The following is an 18,986-nucleotide window of genomic DNA, read 5'->3' as shown; positions in this document are numbered from 1 at the left end:
TAGATAACATTGGAAATAGAATCATTATCTTCGCTACATCTCACCTCGAAGGAACGAATAACATGAGGTGAGACCATCAACAATAAGTAAGATCTAGGGATTCATAGGAATGGTCAAAGAATCTCATAATTCTCTCAAATCATAACTTCGAAGTTGCTAGAAGAGAATCATCATCATCATCATCACAGTCATCATTGAACATAGTTTATTTAACATCATAAGAAGCTTTAAGAGTCATGAACTTCTAGCTTTTGAAAACAAGGAGGTTGTGAAAACAATTATGGGATCACAACTTAGGAATCATGCCTTTGAAAGAAAGGGGCGAGCTTTAACATACCTGTTCAGCCTCCAATTATCTACACTTACACGTCCGAACTCGCAAGTCTACATTTAAGAGGATTCACACAATCGTTAGACTCATCGTAGTATATTTGTGCTAAGCTTTCAAGTCAAACTATTTTATATCCTGCCGAAAATCGGGCAGCATTTCTCCTGTTTATATGCCTAGCCCGAAATCTCAATTCAGCAACCAACAACAACAACAACAATACCAACATCAATAACATCATTTCCAACACCAATATGTACCATAAAAAATGTTTCACACATCGTTTTCCAACTTCCATAACTAACCAAATTACTACACAATTATTTAACGACTTTGTCTCCGTAAATAAGCCTTAAATAATACCAAAAGAGAAAGATTCATACCTTTTTTCTTGTTGAGACAGAAATATCCTCAATATCCACGCTAAAATCTACCACAAAACAATACTAGAATCACAACCACGCGTTACCCGGAAATAAACCACTACTCCGCGACTTAAAAATTACTCACTTTTTGTTTACCTCTCTCTCTCTCTTCAATTTCTGAAATTTTCCAGGAAAATTTGATGAAAAAAGGGGGTTATTACCCTTTATATAGGGGTAAAATTCGGGTCGGGTTCACTGTAGCAGTACTGTAGCACACGTTACTGTTCTGTCAGCTGAACGTGTAACGTCCATAATTCTCTATTCCGATGTCCTATCGATGGACGGTTTGTTTCGTTGGAAACTAGACTCGACGAAATTCAATTTAGGCTTTTATTTCACTTCAAAACACTTCATATGCTAAGAGATATTCGTCCCTCAATTTAGACCAAAATTTTCATACAAAACATTACCTATCCTTTTCCCAAAGTCGTACTACTCCATTTCTTCCACTCATTTCCTTATAAAACCTTCCAGTATGCCTTATATGCATCCTTCACTCGTTAAGTATACTTAATAATGCTTGCTCCTTATATTCCAAAGTGATTTTACTTAACCATAATTCAACGTACTTATGTTTCAAATTTGATAAGTGCTTCTTCGAAGATACGGGGTGTAACATCCTTCCCCCCTTAAAAACATTCATCCTCGAATGCTGTAATGTACCGATCCTCAATAGCCTCGTTGAATTTTTTTGTTCAATTACCGCATACTTATAATATAATTTGATCAGTTTCGTCCTGTTCTTTCTTATCTCTTTATCAAATTCATTTGTGAGTCGGGCAGTCCTCAATCCTCACATATATATAGTAACAAGTCAACTAGAATTCCGTTCTCATTTCTTATACTAACGTTCAATTGCTTGTTCGCCGTCACATCGACAAATCCTTACTCTTAACGGTTACGTTTCTTCAACCATCCGTCTTAATTCCTTTCCATGATCAGTTATACCCATATACTCAATAAAATTTCTTAATTATGTACATTCCTAATGTTCCATCCTCATCTTTATTATTCCTCATAGCAGGATTATAGATTGCGATGAACCAATAATCATAGTTCAAACTGGTCTATAGCTCACAATATCTTCGAGTTCTTGTCAAAACTCTCCCTTTAATTCCTTCGCGTCAAATCTTGCAGTATAACTTATAATTATAAAGTTAGGGCAATTCTCACTTTACCACAACTTCTTTTCTAACATCTGTATGGTATACTTACCCTTGACTTCCTTATTCCAGTGATCATTTAGTTAGCTGTCATTTCTTGTTGGCTTTCTGGTGTGTCCATTCTCATCTGCGGGGCATAACCTTACGTTGATTGTTCATATAATTCTATAATACATACCCTTGTACTCGGTATGGTTAGTGACTCGTGATATACTTTCTAATTTCTAGTGATGCTGTTGCCTTTCTATCTGCACCCACACCGTTCTTTCTCTACTTAGAGCTTGCCACACCGCTTATCGTTACTCCTTTTGTTAAGATTGTCATATTTTTCCTTTAACATCAAGATTTTTCTTCCGTTGTAACCCAAAATGTCCTTTGTACTCATCATCCATTTCGTCATTCTCTTTGTAGTTAGCTTTGCAAACCTTTCTTACTCTCTTTATTACTCTTTAGGATACGTCGCTGCCTATTTAGGTGCGGCACAAATTTCCCTGGTCTAGAAATATCATATCTCACGTTTGCATGAAGTATTCTCTTGATCCATTTTTAATTCCCTTTCATACCTACTTTATGGTATGCTTATCTTTAATTCGTCTCTGCTCCCTCTTAATGCATTCTTGATATGCCACTACGTCCTACATTTTGGCCTCTTTAAGCTAAAATCTTTCTTTCCTTGGAATTTTGACAATGCCATACCTCGTTTCAGGACTAGATATGCTCTTTCCCCCCTTTTTAAGGGTGTTCTTATACATTAGTAACTCCCGAGTATTGGTAGTCATTAACTTATCCTGACGATCCGTCAATTCTTTTGGTCTCTTCTAATACCGGGGTATAGCTTGACTTATTTTCTTCTCTGCTAATCGAGGGCTTTGCATGTAACCAAAGCGCTCATGCATTACCAATCCATTCTCGCTACCTTCTTTAAGGCCCTTCTACTTCTACCTTTTGTGTCTAAACATTTTCTCGAATCCATAGATTAACGGGGACATTGGAATCCATCAAAATACTTTACGAAACGTTTGGTCACACTTTGCTCCTTTTGTCCCTCGTCTTCCTCCACAAATATTATCACTGAAATTATTCTTACTCTGAGTTTTCGGTTTCACTTTACGTTTACAATGTACCATTGAAAGTTAATATGCTACACTCTTCCACTTCCACTGTGAATCCTTTTTTCTCACTTAGCTCACTTATCCGAAATCTTCCTTGACTACTTATTTGCATCCCACCTATGCGTTGTAGTTCTTCTAGTGTTCTGCCACTTCTTGTTCGTGTCGTGGAATCCTTGCAAATAAACACTCTTCTTTCTTCTCCTTCCTGCCGCCAAGGCTAGTCCATACTCATGAATATTTCCCATACATCCTTCTACAATCAAATCTCGATGTTCCTTATCCTCATCCTGTGTCATTGATGTACTACCTCTCGGTTAGCTTTGCTAATTCATTATCCTCTCGCTTGTCCTTGGTGATTGCTCAATTTTTCTTTTCTTCCCTTCTTCTTCTCTCCTCTCCTTTTGACCAGCCCATTAGTGTACCTTTCCTACTTTAATCCTCAAACCTTCCTTAAGTTCCTCCTCGAGCGCTCTTCTCCACTTGTTATTTCATAGTATCGACCCTGAAGTTCGTGAAATATTCCTTTAAACGTGCAAATCTGTTCTATTCTTAAATCATCTTTTAGGAAAGCTTCTTCGTTTCCGAGGCAACCGTGTCTCGCATGACTACACATTAATCCCCGTATATACCTCTCGAGAGCCGGAAATCTCTTAGTATCGTTGCAAGGCTCGATCATTCTCTCTCTTACTTCACATTCCTAGTTGTGGTCACTACCCTTTAGTCCCACTTGTCGAAGTCTGTTCTCCAACCGTACACATTTATCTTTTATTCCATACTACCGCACTTTATCCCCATGCTTACCTTCAAATTTTATCCAAATAGTCCTTTGTTTTGCCCGTTGTCTCTCTTGGAAGCTTCACTCACCCTTGTTCCTTACATTTTTTTTTCGCGACATTTTGATCTTCTTACTTCCTGCATACTCACTTTCTTCCTTTCCCTGATGTTATTGCATTAGGACTTTCCAACTCTAATCTGTAGTGAAAATAACATCAACTTACCTTGTAACATTTGTACCACTTTTGTCTTTGGAACTTCATTACCCGTTCGATTAATGCCTTTAATATATAGCAACGCGGTCTGCCGGGGCACACACACATATCAGTTGACGCGGCCACATATGGGATTTCATACACATACATACATATATTTACTAACGCCTTGCTTCCAAAGTATTTCCGAATACCTTTCACACTTATCCTAGTTCTAGAGCTGTGATGCACCTTCTTTCTCGCCATCGATCTAGTCCGCTTTGTCCTTCGCGACTTCTTGAGGTTTCCAACCACTCCGCATACCCAATTTCCTTAGGCTACTCTAGCTTCTCCTGTCCCTTATCTCTCCGAATTTGTAAGACTTTTAGTACACTTCCCAGGGGGTCACCCATTCTAGTATTACTCTCACCCTCAAAGACGCTTAACCTTGGAGTGCTAATGGGATCCGGTGGGTTGCGTCTTCGGTATGATCGCATCCACCCTACTGCATGACCTTTATCACATAACCTAGAACAGGCTGAAATTCTAACGGATTCCGATAAATTCTCGTAGCGCATCTCTCTCCAAATTAAAAGGATTCCTTACTCTTCCGACGAAGCAAATGCTATTTTAACCTTTGGAACTCCCAATGACAAGCCATCAATCAACACATACAATCGCTTTCCGTTCCTAAATTTTAAGATTCCTTGTAGCGGTAAAACTTCTTAGCCGCACTTATCTATAAGTACTTTAGTTATCGGTCCCTTCAAAACTTCCATTCGTCACTATCAATGGTATCCTACAATAGTTGTACGCACATAAGAAGTTCTAATAAAAGACTCATATACCCCGTAGCTTATTTCCGTCCTCCTCTTCGTCCGGAGGGCCAGAGCGAAGTATCCTTCTCATCGTTGTTGCACCATTCTGTTAGCCATCTCATTATGGCGATTGTTTGTATGGTTCTATGTCATATACTCTCGCAATTGATATAACTAGCGGCTTGAAATTTCACGAGGATTCATTGTCACTACTCGTTTCGACCAACGCAATATCCTTGAATCCTCGTCCTTAAATTTTAGGAAAATTTTGATAGAGTTTTCCCCCTATACTTCTTACTATCCAAACCCTGTACGCAGCCCAGAAAATATATGCAATGCCTCACAGGGTCAAATATATACATGCGTAACACACCTTAGCCTCACAGGGCTCTCAATATCGAAATGCAAAAAATGCAAAGATGACAAAACTTACCTCATGCGTCACAACTCGGAATATACTTGAACTTTTATCAATCGTCCTTTTATATTTCCCCGGTCACTTTCCCTTCCATTCATTGGCTATACATTTCAATAATACTTGCAACATTCTTTACCATATCGACTTATAATCCTTTTACCATTACTTACCTCTCGTATTGTTTCCTTCAACTTCTCTCGCCACCGTAATCTTACAACCGAACTTATCATTAAATTATACACTTAACTAATTCCCCCGCTTACCGTTCAATCACCTTATCTTGACTATGACCAATTTATTCTCATAGAAGATGCACATCTTGATGACATAATTTCAACAACAAAGTGACTTACTTCGTAATCCTAATATCATCATCCTCTTCCTTTATCAACACCATTCTTCTGCTGAAATCAAGGGTTAGTATAAGAAATTTCATTTCCTATGACTTGGCTCTCCCGCACGATCTAAGATGAGAAAAGAAGGTCAATCATTCCTAAATGCCTTGCAGCCTCCTGCCTATAAATGTGGCCGGCTTCACACCCATAAACAGGACTCTGCTAGACACGGCTTGCGTACAACCCTAGGGACAGAAGGGGCTCGATACCAATTTGTCATAGCCCACCCTTGGTAAGGAGTGATCGGCACCGGGCACCTTACGTAAACAAATGAATCCAACTTATAACTTGTATTCTCTATGTCCCGAATGACAAAATAAGGGTAAGGCTAGATATGAACGTAATATCATGTATAAATATATGTCCAATGGACCCACGATGCCAATATAACGACGAATGACGTAACATAACGAAGCTATACACAGGAACCCGCTTCGCAAAGCCTCTATGAACATGACCGAAGTATACAAGTCGGGACAGGCCCCCGACATGCCCCCCCGAACAAAAATCATACAAACATATATATACATCCACTCGGCAACGCTCAGAAGAAGTGGAGCTCACCAATCATAATCGGTACCGAAGGCGACCTACGATGAAAGATCCTCGTTTTGTCTATCCACACCTGTGGGCATGAACGCAACGTCCACAAGAAAGGACGTCAGTACGAGCAATGTACTGAGTATGTAAGGCATGAATAGTAGTATGATATTAGAATGTAGATGATATAAGATAAAGTAAGTAAATATACCTCATACTCTTCTTAAGATCTCTATCATGTACACTAGTCGTCTACAGGAAAAACATTTCATACACATCCATACACAACATACATACACTAGCATTCATATACACTTACTATACATACATCTGTCATATCCGTACCCGGCCCTTTCGGGACTCGGTGTCATCTTACCCGGTCCTTTCGGGACTCGGTGTCATCTTACCCGGCCCTTTCGGGACTCGGTGTCATCTTACCCGGCCCTTTCGGGACTCGGTGTCATCTTATCCGACCCTTTCGGACTCGATGTTATCTTACTCGGCCCTTTTGGGACTCGGTATTATCTTACCCGGTCATGTAGGCTCGGTGTTATCCCCAGCTGATCAGTGGGATGCAATGCATACATACATATACACACATAAAAAAAATACATACATGAAATCAACACCATCATTGGCTTTACCATTATCATCATATCATTCTACGAAGGATTAACCATCGTAGGGACGAAATCGACGATGTCACGGGAATCTTGAGAATCATGAACTTAGATAACATTGCAAATAGAATAATTATCTTCACTACATCTCACCTCAAAGGAACGAATAACATGAGGTGAGACCATTAACAATAAGTAAGATCTAGGGATTCATGGAATGGCTCAGCAATCTCATATTGCTCTCAAATCATAGCTTCGAGTTGCTAGAAAGAGAATCATCATCATCGTCACAATTATCATAGAACATAGTTCATTTAACATCAGAAGCTTTAAGAGTCATGAACTTCTAGCTTTTGAAAACAAGGAGGTTATGAAAACATTTATGGGATCATAACTTAGAATCATGCCTTTGAAAGAAAGGGGCGAGCCTTAACATACTCGTCAAACCTTCAATTATCTACACTTATTCGTCCAGCTCGCAAGTCTACATTTAAGAGGATTCACACAATCGTTAGACTCATTGTAGTATATTTGTGCTAAGGTTTCAAGTCAAACTATTTTATATCCTGAAAAATCTACAGAAAGACTTCCCCCGTTTATATGCCTAGCCGAAATCTCGGTTCAACCAACAACAACAACAACAATATCAACATCAATAGCATCATTTCGAACACCAATATGTACCATAAAACAGCCCACACGCCGTTTTCCAACTTCCATAACTAACCAACTTACTACACAATTATTTAACGACTTTGTCTCCGTAAATAAGCCTTAAATAATACCAAAAGAGAAAGATTCATAACTTTTTTCTTGTTAAGACAGCAATATCCTCAATATCCACGCTAAAATCCACCGCAAAACAATACTAGAATCACAACCACGTTGTTACCGTAAATAAACCACTACTCCGCGACTTAAAAATTACTCACTTTTTGTTTCCCTCTCTCTCTCTCTCTTCAATTTCTGGAATTTTCCAGGAAAATCTGATGATGAAAGGGGGTTACCCTTTATATAGGGGTCAAATTCGGGTCGGTTTTACTGTAGCATTTTTCTGTAGCAGCATTGTAGCAGGTGGTTACTGTAGCAGTACTGTAGCACGCGTTGCTGCTCTGTCAGCTGAACTTGTAACGACCATAACTCTCTACTCCGATATCCTATCGACGAGCGTTTTGTTGCGTTGGAAACTAGACTCGACGAACGTCATTTTAGGCTTTTGTTTCACTTCAAAACACTTCATATGCTAAGAGATATTCTTCCCTCAAGTTAGACCAAAACTTTCATATAAAACATTACCCATCCTTTCCCCAAAGTCGTACTACTCCATTTCTTCCACTCATTTCCTTATAAAACCTTCCAGCATCCCTTATATGCATCCTTCACTCGTTAAGTATACTTAATAATGCTTGCTCCTTATATTCCAAAGTGATTTTACTTAACCATAACTCAACGTACTTATGTTTCAAATTTGATACGTGCTTCTTCGAAGATACGGGGTGTAACAAGCTGTCTGTGGCATACCGCCACCATTCTTTTTACCTCTACCATGGCCAGTTGTTTATAACGGTTTCTGATCCATTCTGCATCTTTTAGTTCTGCCACTTGGATGATCCTGAGTGAAGAGATTTCCACTTCTACGGGTATGACCGCTTTTGTACCGTTGTCACACCCCAATCCTGATAGGGCATGACAGGCACCCGACTCTCATCAGAGTCGAGCGAACCCTCGGACATTCGCTCTATCAAAACCTGTCATTTCAAAAACTTTTAAGAATATAAAACTTTTCCAAATGGAAATCATCTAAAATACACTCTTTTAAAGTCCACAAATGACTCCACCGACATCACTTGGTCGACATCTCGACAAACATACCATAGGACACTGTCTGCAGAAGTCTCTAAGAAGTAAACTGAACATTATGAGTCAGGACAGGGCCCTGACATACCTATAATCATACATATCTACACATGACTCAGCACAGCTCTAGGATGAGGTGGAACTTGCCAATCCCGTACTGACGTCCAAGCATCCTAGCTATACACTTAACCTGCCAAACAATTTGGGGCAGCGGGCATGAACGCAGCGTCCCCAGCAAAAGGACGTCGATGCAGCAATGTACCGAGTATGTAAGGTGGTAACAAGTCATAATCATAACTTAACTTAGGAGAGAAGAAATCACAATCTAACTTAACACATGCAGCCTTCGCTGGAAGAAACATAAATGTGCACATGAAGTCTCAACACAATCTTTAAGTAAATAATGCAATCCAACACATATGCCGCTTCCGACATGTTAACAGAATGGTCCCTTCGGACAGCCGCTTCCGGCTAGCATCATAATAGTCCCTTCGGACGGCCGCTTCCGGCATAATAATGATGGCCCCTTCGGGCAGCCACTTCCGGCTTCATAATGATGGCTCCTTCAGGCAGCAGCTTCCGGCTTCATAATGATGGCCCCTTCGGGTAGCCGCTTCCGGCTTAATAATAATAGCCCCTTTGGGCAGCCGCTTCCGGTTTAATATCACAATCATGTCAACACAAACTCAATCCATAAGTATCAATTTCAATCATATCATATGTTATTAATCCATTCATCACAATCCAGTTATTAGCCTTAGGCTTTCATAAAAGTTATCAAATTTGTATCTCACTAGACTCAGGAGGACATACTTCCAGGTTTGAGGGTGGAATTATTATGAAATTCTTACTACCTCTATTCTACTCGATTTCATCTTATTGCCTTACCCAAAGAATAAATGATCATATCAATACAAAGGGATAATACTATGGAGTGTAAACGTAAATCGTAAATGAAATGAAGTAGTAAAATCTCGCACCCCCTTCGGAGTGGTTTTGAAAATCAAACTTTATGTTTCCTTTAGTATAAAACTCATTTCCCCGAAATCGTTAATAGAACCATATACACAACTCAACTTGGTATTTTATGGGTGTTCCCTTCGGAACAGAATAGGAGTACAATATCAATAAGCCATCACAAGAAGAATTTAGACGTTACTTGTCTAAGAATGGAATCATATGGGGTACATGTAGAATGAATGACAACAAGGATCATGCCAAAAGAAGGAAGGTTTGCCTTACATACCTGGAAGTTTACATTTCACTTTCCAACTTACTTCTTGCCTTGCAATTTACGTAAGATCATTCATAGTCTCGTAATCTACATATAAAACCATCCATACTTTTGTTAGGCCCGTTGTTATATACTTATCCCAAGCCTCCAAATAAATCTTTCTAGAATCTGCCAAAATTTCGACAGCATCTCCCCTGTTTATATGCCTAGCCCAAAATCTCAATTCAGCAACCAATAACAACAACAATACCAACATCAACAACAATATTATCAACACCAAAATATTCAATAAACATCCCACACGATGTTTTATCCAATTTCTCGACCCATAAATTCCTTATACGCTCATTTAGTAACTTTCCTCCATAGATAAGCTTAAATCAATACTAATAAGGAAAGATTCATACCTTTCACCCGCTAGAATTGCAATATCTTTGATTACCATCTTGAATCCAAGCCAAGTTTCGCCGCAATTCGATATTATAATCGCAACTATGTGTTGTCCGAACTTAAATTCGGGGATTTCACTTAATTTACGTTAAAATCTAGTGGACGAAAGTTGGGAGAGTTTTCTAGAGAATTTGGGAAATATTTGGAATGTTCTTGGCTGAAAAATGAGGTTTAGGATCAGATTTGATCCTTAAATAGTGGGTCGAATTCGGGTCGAATCAACCGTAGCGATCGATGCTTTATCGTAGCCTCTTTTGTAGCACCCGTAGCGCGTTTTGCTCTTTCTGTCTGACTTAACTTGTAACGTTCATAATTTTCCACTTCAATGCCATATCGATAAGCGGTTTGTTGCGCTGGAAACTAGACACGACAAACTTTATTTTAGGCTTTTACTTTGCTTCAAAACACCTCATCTACTAAAAGCTATTCTTTCTCCAAGTTGGGCCAAATTACCCCTCATATTCTCTTCCAAGTTCCAATAAATTTAATTTCCTTAATGCACTTGCCCTTCAATCCTTCCATAGCTTACTATATGCACTTCAACCCTTATAACCATAAGTTAAACACATATAAGCTCACATACCTACTGAACGGTAACTCAAATCTCAACATACGAAACTACGGGGTGTAACATCTCGTAAACAAGGAGGTATGGGGTTGCTCCCGTTGAAGTTCGAGTTGTCGTTCTGTATCCTAACAAAGAATAAGGCAACTGCTCTTGCCAATTCTTGTAGTTGTCGACCATTTTTCTCAGGATTCTTTTGATGTTCTTGTTGGCAGCATCTACAGCTCCATTCATCTGTGGCCGGTAAGCGGTAGAGTTTCTGTGGGTGATTTTGAATTGCTCACAGATATCTTTCATCAAATGGCCATTCAGATTGGCACCATTGTCTGTGATGACGGATTCTGGCACACCGAAACGACATATCAGATTGTTTTTGATGAAGTCGGCCACAACTTTCTTGGTCACTGATTTGTGGGAATTCGCCTCCACCCATTTAGTGAAGTAGTCAATGGCGACTAAGATGAAACGATGTCTGTTGGAGGCCGGTGGCTCGATGGTTCCTATGATGTCCATTTCCAATGCCATGAAAGGCCAAGGCGAGCTCATTGCATGTAATTCTATAGGGGGAACCTTAATCAGATCCCCATGTATTTGGCATTGATGGCACTTTTGCACGAATTTACAGGAGTCGTGCTCCATGGTCATCCAGTAATATCCTGTCCTCAGGATTTTCTTAGCAAGGGGGAATCCATTCATGTGTGGTCCGCATGCCCCCGCGTGCACCACTTTCAGCAATTTTGTAATCTCCTCAGCGTCCACGGACCTGAGTAACCCAAGGTCAGGGGTCCTTTTGTACAACACTTCTTTGTTCAAGAAGAACCCATTATCCAACCTCTTGATAGTCTTTTTTTGATTTCTTTGAACTCTCTGAGGGATACCCTCCTTTTTACCAGGTAGGCCTTAATGTCGCGTACCATGGTTGCTTGGCGTCTGTAGGCCTTAATGTCGCGTACCATGGTTGGCCATCTAGCTTGGAGTCTGTAGCGGTTCTATTTTTTCCGATTCGGATTTGCACTTGCCTCATTTAAAAAGGAAAGTGTCCCGAGGAAGTACAGTTGTCAATCATACCAGGAAAAAGGAAAAAATGTACTTCTACTTGGATGGTGCTCTAAATGAACTTTATTTTAGAGTCGCCACCTAAGTTTTAGGAAATTAGAAAAACCAGTTCGAAAAGGGTTCATTCAAAAATGGTTAAATTTTAAAAGAATCCTAATCTAACCAAAGTATGGGTAAGGGTTCTGGTGATCCCTCGGGGAAGGTGTTAGGCACCCTGGTATTAAGGATCCGTAAAATACGGTTGACCTACGGGTTCTAATAGTATGCCTTTGTAGATATAAATTGTTTATGGTAAAAAAAAATTGTTTCTCCTTATATTTCCACAACAAAAGATTTCATCCATTCATGCGAAATATACCAAGTTCCAAGAAACAAAGGTGGTAAAATTTTGCCTAAAATTGCGCATTTAGGGTGTCGGACTAGAATAGTTAGGCTAATACCCGAAGGCTCTTAGCCTAAGTAGGACTCTACGTAAGTCCACCCAAAAAAGAGTTTTGAAAAAACATTTTTTTAATTATAGAAGATAGTTTTTAAAGAAAATAATTTAGGCATACTATTATAGTCTATATAGTATTCTACATATATATAGTCCATTTTTTATTCTATCTTTTGCTAAGTTTTAGGCAAATTTTATTTTTTAGTCTAAGTCTAAATAGTCTCAATTAGTCCCACAGGTTTTAATATTGATCCAAATCAGTCCATATGTCATAAGCCCACAGGTTTCATAAATGTTCGGATCAGTCCCAAATTTCATAAAAATCATCAGTTTTGGCCCTTTTAATCAAATCAGTCCCAACTTGCATTAATGCCATAGAACTAGTCTTAAATTTGTGACAAATTCATTTTTTTTTGCGACTTTAAAATATGACAATCTCATGAGGGTTTCAATTGGCACAATAATTATGCAAATAACAATTTAAAGTACATAATTTAAATTAGATACAGAATTTGGGCCGACCAAGCCCAAAAAGGAAAACGTTTGTGCAACCATATTCGTCTTAATTCCGACGTATGCTCCATTTCGCTCCAAGTTGGGTTAGCTCGATCTAGATACGTTAGTGGGCCCCCAACAGGTTTTGGATGGACAGAGAGGTAAAGGACATACATGACATTATTATACGTTCACAAATTAAACTAAGTACAAAATTAGAAAGCTATAATAATTATTACAATGCCAAAAATGAATTACATCAGATTTGACCCAAACCCACTTAATACTTTTTGACAGCAGAATAACAAAAAATAACCCAAATGCGAAATAGGCCCGAAAATAATAGTAACAATAAACCACACACAGGTGATAAGCCCAAATAACAAACCCAGGCTGAAAATTTCCCAAGTATTAAAAGGTAATATGCATGATATACCACAGATATACTACTCCATTTTTTCTCAAATTTTTCTAAGTGTCCATAATTTGTAATATACATGATATACCACTGATATACCTACTAGTATACCTACTAGGACAAAGAGCAAAACCTCATTACGGGCAAACCCTTTATCCACCTAATGGAAAGGAAGATTGACATTTTTATACACTCAAATATACATACTTATTCTAAATTACTACTCACTTCAAGAAGAATCAATAATGTAACAGAAATCTCTCAACGTCTCATTTTTGCTAGTCTTAAGTTTCTAATTGGTTCCAACAGACTTAAAGACATCAATATGCCAACAAAACAACTCTATGATCCAACATCACTTAGAAGGAGTCAAAGGCCTCACTACTAGTCACAGAAAACAATGAAGGTCCAAAGGGGTCCAAATAATGCAAGGATAGATAATGCAAGGCACAAAAGTGTCAAAATGATTCCTAAACAGCAACAACACAATCAAGGAGAATATGGAAAACTTCAAAATGGCCAAGCAAGCAACAACAATGATGGAAGGGTAAGAAACAAAAAGGGTACAGGACTAAACAGTGAGGGAGAGAAGAAACAAGGCTAAAGCCACAATCAACACACCCGTGGTCTTAGTTTCCAGATTTTAGAGAAGAAGGAAGAAATAAGCATTAACTAAGTGGAATGGTCAGTGAACAGGTGACCCAACAACATAAAAGGGAGGGATAAGCAACACAAATAACAAACACACCAATATGTTCCTATTTTCAGTTTTAAAGAGTCACCAATCAGAGAAGGGATAGAACTAAGGGCTAAATAACTTAGAAACCACACCTGCCCAGTGATGAACCAATTCCAATATCAAACCTATTTTTTAAGTTTGTTTGTTGTCTACAAAGATGTCACAGGAACAAAATTACAAATCCATGACCATTTTAGCTTAGTCTTAATCCTAGTAAGTTCAATGACAGCAGGATAGAAAACTCACAAGTTCATCAAATCATTAACAAGGGCCTCAAAGTAGTTTATACTTAGTTCATATTGCAGAATTTGCATAGAAAATACACATGTATCAAGTAAGGGCTAGGGGGGGTAAAGGACAGAACCAGATTCAGGTTTCACAGATGGGTTCCAAAAGGAAGAAGGTAGACATCATGTTTACCTTTTCAAGCTGATCTTAAGCCCCGTTCTGGGTATTTTACTTTCTAAGTGGATAAAAATGCACAAATGAGTCATTAACAGTAGGTATCAAAGCACAAATGGCACATAAAAAATAATGTTCAAATCCATCAGGTAAACAAATAAAGGAAGTGACAGATCTCAGACCAAGGATCACAACCAGTTCTTTCAAGGGGCAGTTTGACCTTATTTCTAATCTTTTATACTGGTTTTAATGATTTGTGGGAAGCAGGGGACTTTAACTACACTATAGCCTCACACTACGAGAAAAGCATAAGTTATAAATAGCAATTTTCATAGACAAAATAATGAATGAGACACAGAGATATTTCAGAAAATCAGAGGTGAAATGCAGGCAAAACACTTGTAGATTTATTTCCAGCTTTGTTGTTTCAAATTTTATTCAAAAGGCCAAGTTTCTTATAACTTCTCACCCCTATTCTCTTTGGCAGTTTTCAGAAATGAGAGCAACAAACACACGCAACATCCAAGACACTTAAACTCTTCTAGGATCAGAATTTAACTATAAATCTTACAGCTTCCACATTTCTACTAACTTTCCATCTAGAAAATCTCAAATACATCAAACAGGTTATAAGAAAGATCATTTTTATCTTCATATACTGAGCAAAGTTCAGAAGTAGTGAGGCAAGATAAGCAGGCAAGCAAGCAAGTGATTTGTTCTAACCCCATCAAAACAAGTAATGTCACATGATTTCTAGAGATTTCATCTTTTGATCACTTCTTAAACTAACTAAATGTTAATGAGTCACCTAGTTTCATTTATATCATAACAAAGTATCACAGAATCATGTAGCAAGCTGAGGTTATGTCTTGTAAACCAATTATAGTTTAAGCAAACTTAGGGCCATATCACATGTTTGCTGCCATTTTCAGGCCTCTAAGCTTCTGATCTTAGCCTATTTTAATTCATAGGGGTCTCAACTATTCACTAAAGTCATTTTAGATCAAAGTCAGCTTCATGAAGCATCAACAGGATTCCCAAATGGTGTTCTACACTTGGTTTTATTTAAAACTTGCATACAAAAGTCCAAAACAAAGTATGACAGACACCAAAGGTCCACTCAGTTATAAAGGGTAATTAAAACAAGACTAAACCATTTCATAAGAATCAGGGGAGCTTGAATCTACCCTAAGTGTAAGTAAAGGTTAGGTAAGGTCACAGTAAATCACAGACAAAGGGGAATTCACATGGAAACACGCATAAGAAAAACTAGACCATGGTAATAGAGGATCATGATTCTATTCCTAGGTCACCAAACATCACACTTAGACTGAACAGTACAAGGGAGAATAGAAAAAAAAACATGTGAACATATAGGTCTGAGATTACAAAACAACTAGAAAGCACCTTGTTTGTTTTCAAAAGCAAGTTTTGTCCTCCATTTTAGCATGATAGTGAACTCAACAGAGTTTAATCTTTTAATCAACTCATGACACTGTTTTAGAAGAGAATTTTCAATCAAAGATCAAGCCTCCAAGAAATCAAGCATATAGAGGGAAAGAACCAGAAACTGAGTTACCAACTGAGTTCTATTTTTTACTTCCTAGGTTTAGTTTAGGCCCCTTTTATACTCCTACTTATTTAACAATAAGAATACTTGAAGTCTGCCCATTTAGCATTTCAAAATCTAAACTAAGACATAACAGATTCCATGACAGTCCAGGTAAATGACTAAATAAAAGAAAAGAAAACTTGTTATCACAAGAATGAGATCCACACGCAATAGTTTAAGCAAAAATACCCTTCTTCTTTCATTTTTAAAGCAGATTCTAGGTAAATATTAGCAATACACACAGGTTCAAAAGTAAGTTTTAAGACTTCAAAGATTTCACTGATAAGAAAGTTTTAGAACTTTAAGCTACCCTTTTTAAAAGATTTGAAACCATTAAAGGTGATTCAAAACCAACAAATGATGGAAAAGGATCAAATTTAACTTCTAAAACTTAGACTTTAATAGACTTCTAAAGAAAAAATTCAAGCTTTTATAGTAAAGTCAATCTGAAGCCATGTCTAGGACCAAAACCATATCAACCAAGTAAACTAGTGGACAAAATTGATCCATTATTATCAGAAAAGACCATCCTCACAACATGATGAACAGAAATCACAAAAACAGGACTAAACACTTAAATCACTAATGAAACAGTACCATATAACAAAAATGGAACGTTAAACAATTTAATACAACAAGACTAAACCTCAACCCATCCTTTATCACATTTTAGTTCCAAAATTTAAGAAAGAAAACAACAAACAGAACCTCAACATGATTCAGAAAAAATTCAGTCATATTTATAGCATTTCAAACAACATCAACACTTTGCCATTAACTCAAACTAAGGCAGCAATGCATTTGAATCAGTGAAATAAAGCTCAAAACACATATTTAAACGACAATGTGATCATTTAAATTCATATAAAGACTGAAACTGAAATAAAGAGTAGTATAGAGATGTTACCTCTTGTAAAGGCAACCTGTCATGACCCAACCCACCATGACTTGCAGGGGACCCATGGTGTCCATGTACCACTTGTTTCGGAATACCCCTCATGTTATATCCCGTATTTTGTACATTGGGATATTTTAAGCTAATTGCGATAAGTTAAGGGCAAGGCTAATTTTTGATTTTGTTTTAATGCACAAGTTGCTTATGAATTTTATTGGTATGGAAATATTAAGGAAAATTTGGGGTTAGAAGTCAAAAATTATTTCATGAAATAAAAGCCACAAGTGGCCGTGTGGTTGGTGTGGGCTCCCACCCATGGCTTGGCTAATTTTGATTGCCTTAAGCCATGAGTGGGGCGTGTGTCCACCTTGTAGGGGCTATATATATATATAGATAAGTGATGACAAAGCAAGAAAAATTCATCATTTTCACAACTTAAGAAACTTGGAGAAGAATGGAGAAGCATTCGGCCATGGCTAGCCGAATTTGATGTCCATGAATAGTGATCAAAAAATAATTTTCTTCTAGTATTCCAACCAATTGGAAGGTCCCTAGTAACGTGAAGTAGTTGTTGGAGCAATCAAAGCATTCATTTTTGCAAGTTACAAGCCCTAGCCAAGTTGTAAAGTTAAGGGGTAAAGATAAGGTTTAATCTCCTTTTTCATGTGTTATGGATGGTTTGTGCATGTTGTAGTGTGTAGAAATGAATGAAATTCATGGAACCATATGTGTTGGTGTTAAGCCGTGTAGGGGTCGTTTGGTGTAGGAGTGATGAACTAAACTTACTTAGTATTTTTGGTTGTTGTTGTTGTGGATTCTATGATGTAAATGAAGGTTTAGTGGTTCAAGTTGAAGTCGTAATTGTTTGTGGGTTGTTGTAGAAGCTAATATGATGTTAATATCATTTCTTGCATTTGTGTGAATAATGGAGTTAACGTGTGGTTGTTGGCATAGTTCACGAATTTGGAAGAAAAGAATGTGTTATGTTGCTCTTGTCGAGTTTGGAAGATTTCGGGTGGTGTTGTGTGTTGGTTGGGCTGTTTTGAATATTGTGCGGGTTGTCCGAAGTGTTCTCGAGTCTTGTTTGAATGGTCTCGGGTTAGTATTTGAACGTGTGATCATTGGTGTTGGCTTGATCGTATGTGGTTGACTCGAATGTAATTGGAATGCCGTCGAATTTTGTAGAAAGGAGTTACTAACGTTAGAATGCATTTTGAATTAATTGTTGATGTTGTTAATATGGTTGTTGGTATTGTTGTTGATGATTTGGCCGAGTTGAATTCTCGGGGTTTGTTGAATTCATAAAGGAAATGCTGCCCGAATTTCTTTAAATGAAGTGCTGGCTTAGGATTGGATTCTTAAGTACCTATAGCTAATGTTTGGTATTTATTGATGTTGCTGTAGATCTTGGGAAGCCCGAGACTTAAGTTCGGATTAGCTTAGGAAGCGGACAAGATATGTAAAGCCTATCCCTTCTTTGTTTTGGCATGTCTTAGATGTAAGTAAGATACGATACGAGCCTTGGGGTAACTCTATTCCTAAGTTCCGAGCATGTCTACGATTCTTATTCACTTCTTGATAATAGCATTCTTAATATGGTCGAGCCATTGCCCTTGAGTCTTTTGCATGATTGGATAGTAAGTGATGCATAAAGAGATCCTAATCCTAAAAGATCCTATAATGAATAATGTCCCTAACTTTCATAGGCGGTCTCGGATTGATTTGATACGTTCGTAGAGGATTCTATAATGAATAATGTCCCTAACTTTCATGAGCGGGCTCGGATTGGTTTGATACATGTCCACGATCCGTGAGACTCGCCTTAACATAGTTTTAATGACATTTAGAACCAACTTAATATGGCTATCATCCTGACACTCGAGCGTTGGTTAGTCTACTTGTCCATTGAGTCTCGAAAGATGATTTATATGCATATGTTTACTCATTACTCTGTTTGTGCATTCTGTTATTACATTTTCCACCGAGTCCCTCACTAGAGGGCCGGGTGCTGTATATATGTGATACGGAGTATCTTTGTGA

Source organism: Lycium ferocissimum, chromosome 12 (genome assembly GCF_029784015.1).
Source record: "Lycium ferocissimum isolate CSIRO_LF1 chromosome 12, AGI_CSIRO_Lferr_CH_V1, whole genome shotgun sequence".
In the NCBI taxonomy this organism is placed as follows: Eukaryota; Viridiplantae; Streptophyta; class Magnoliopsida; order Solanales; family Solanaceae; genus Lycium; species Lycium ferocissimum.
The sequence above is the reverse complement of the archived record's forward strand: the minus strand, read 5'-3'. Positions refer to the sequence as shown.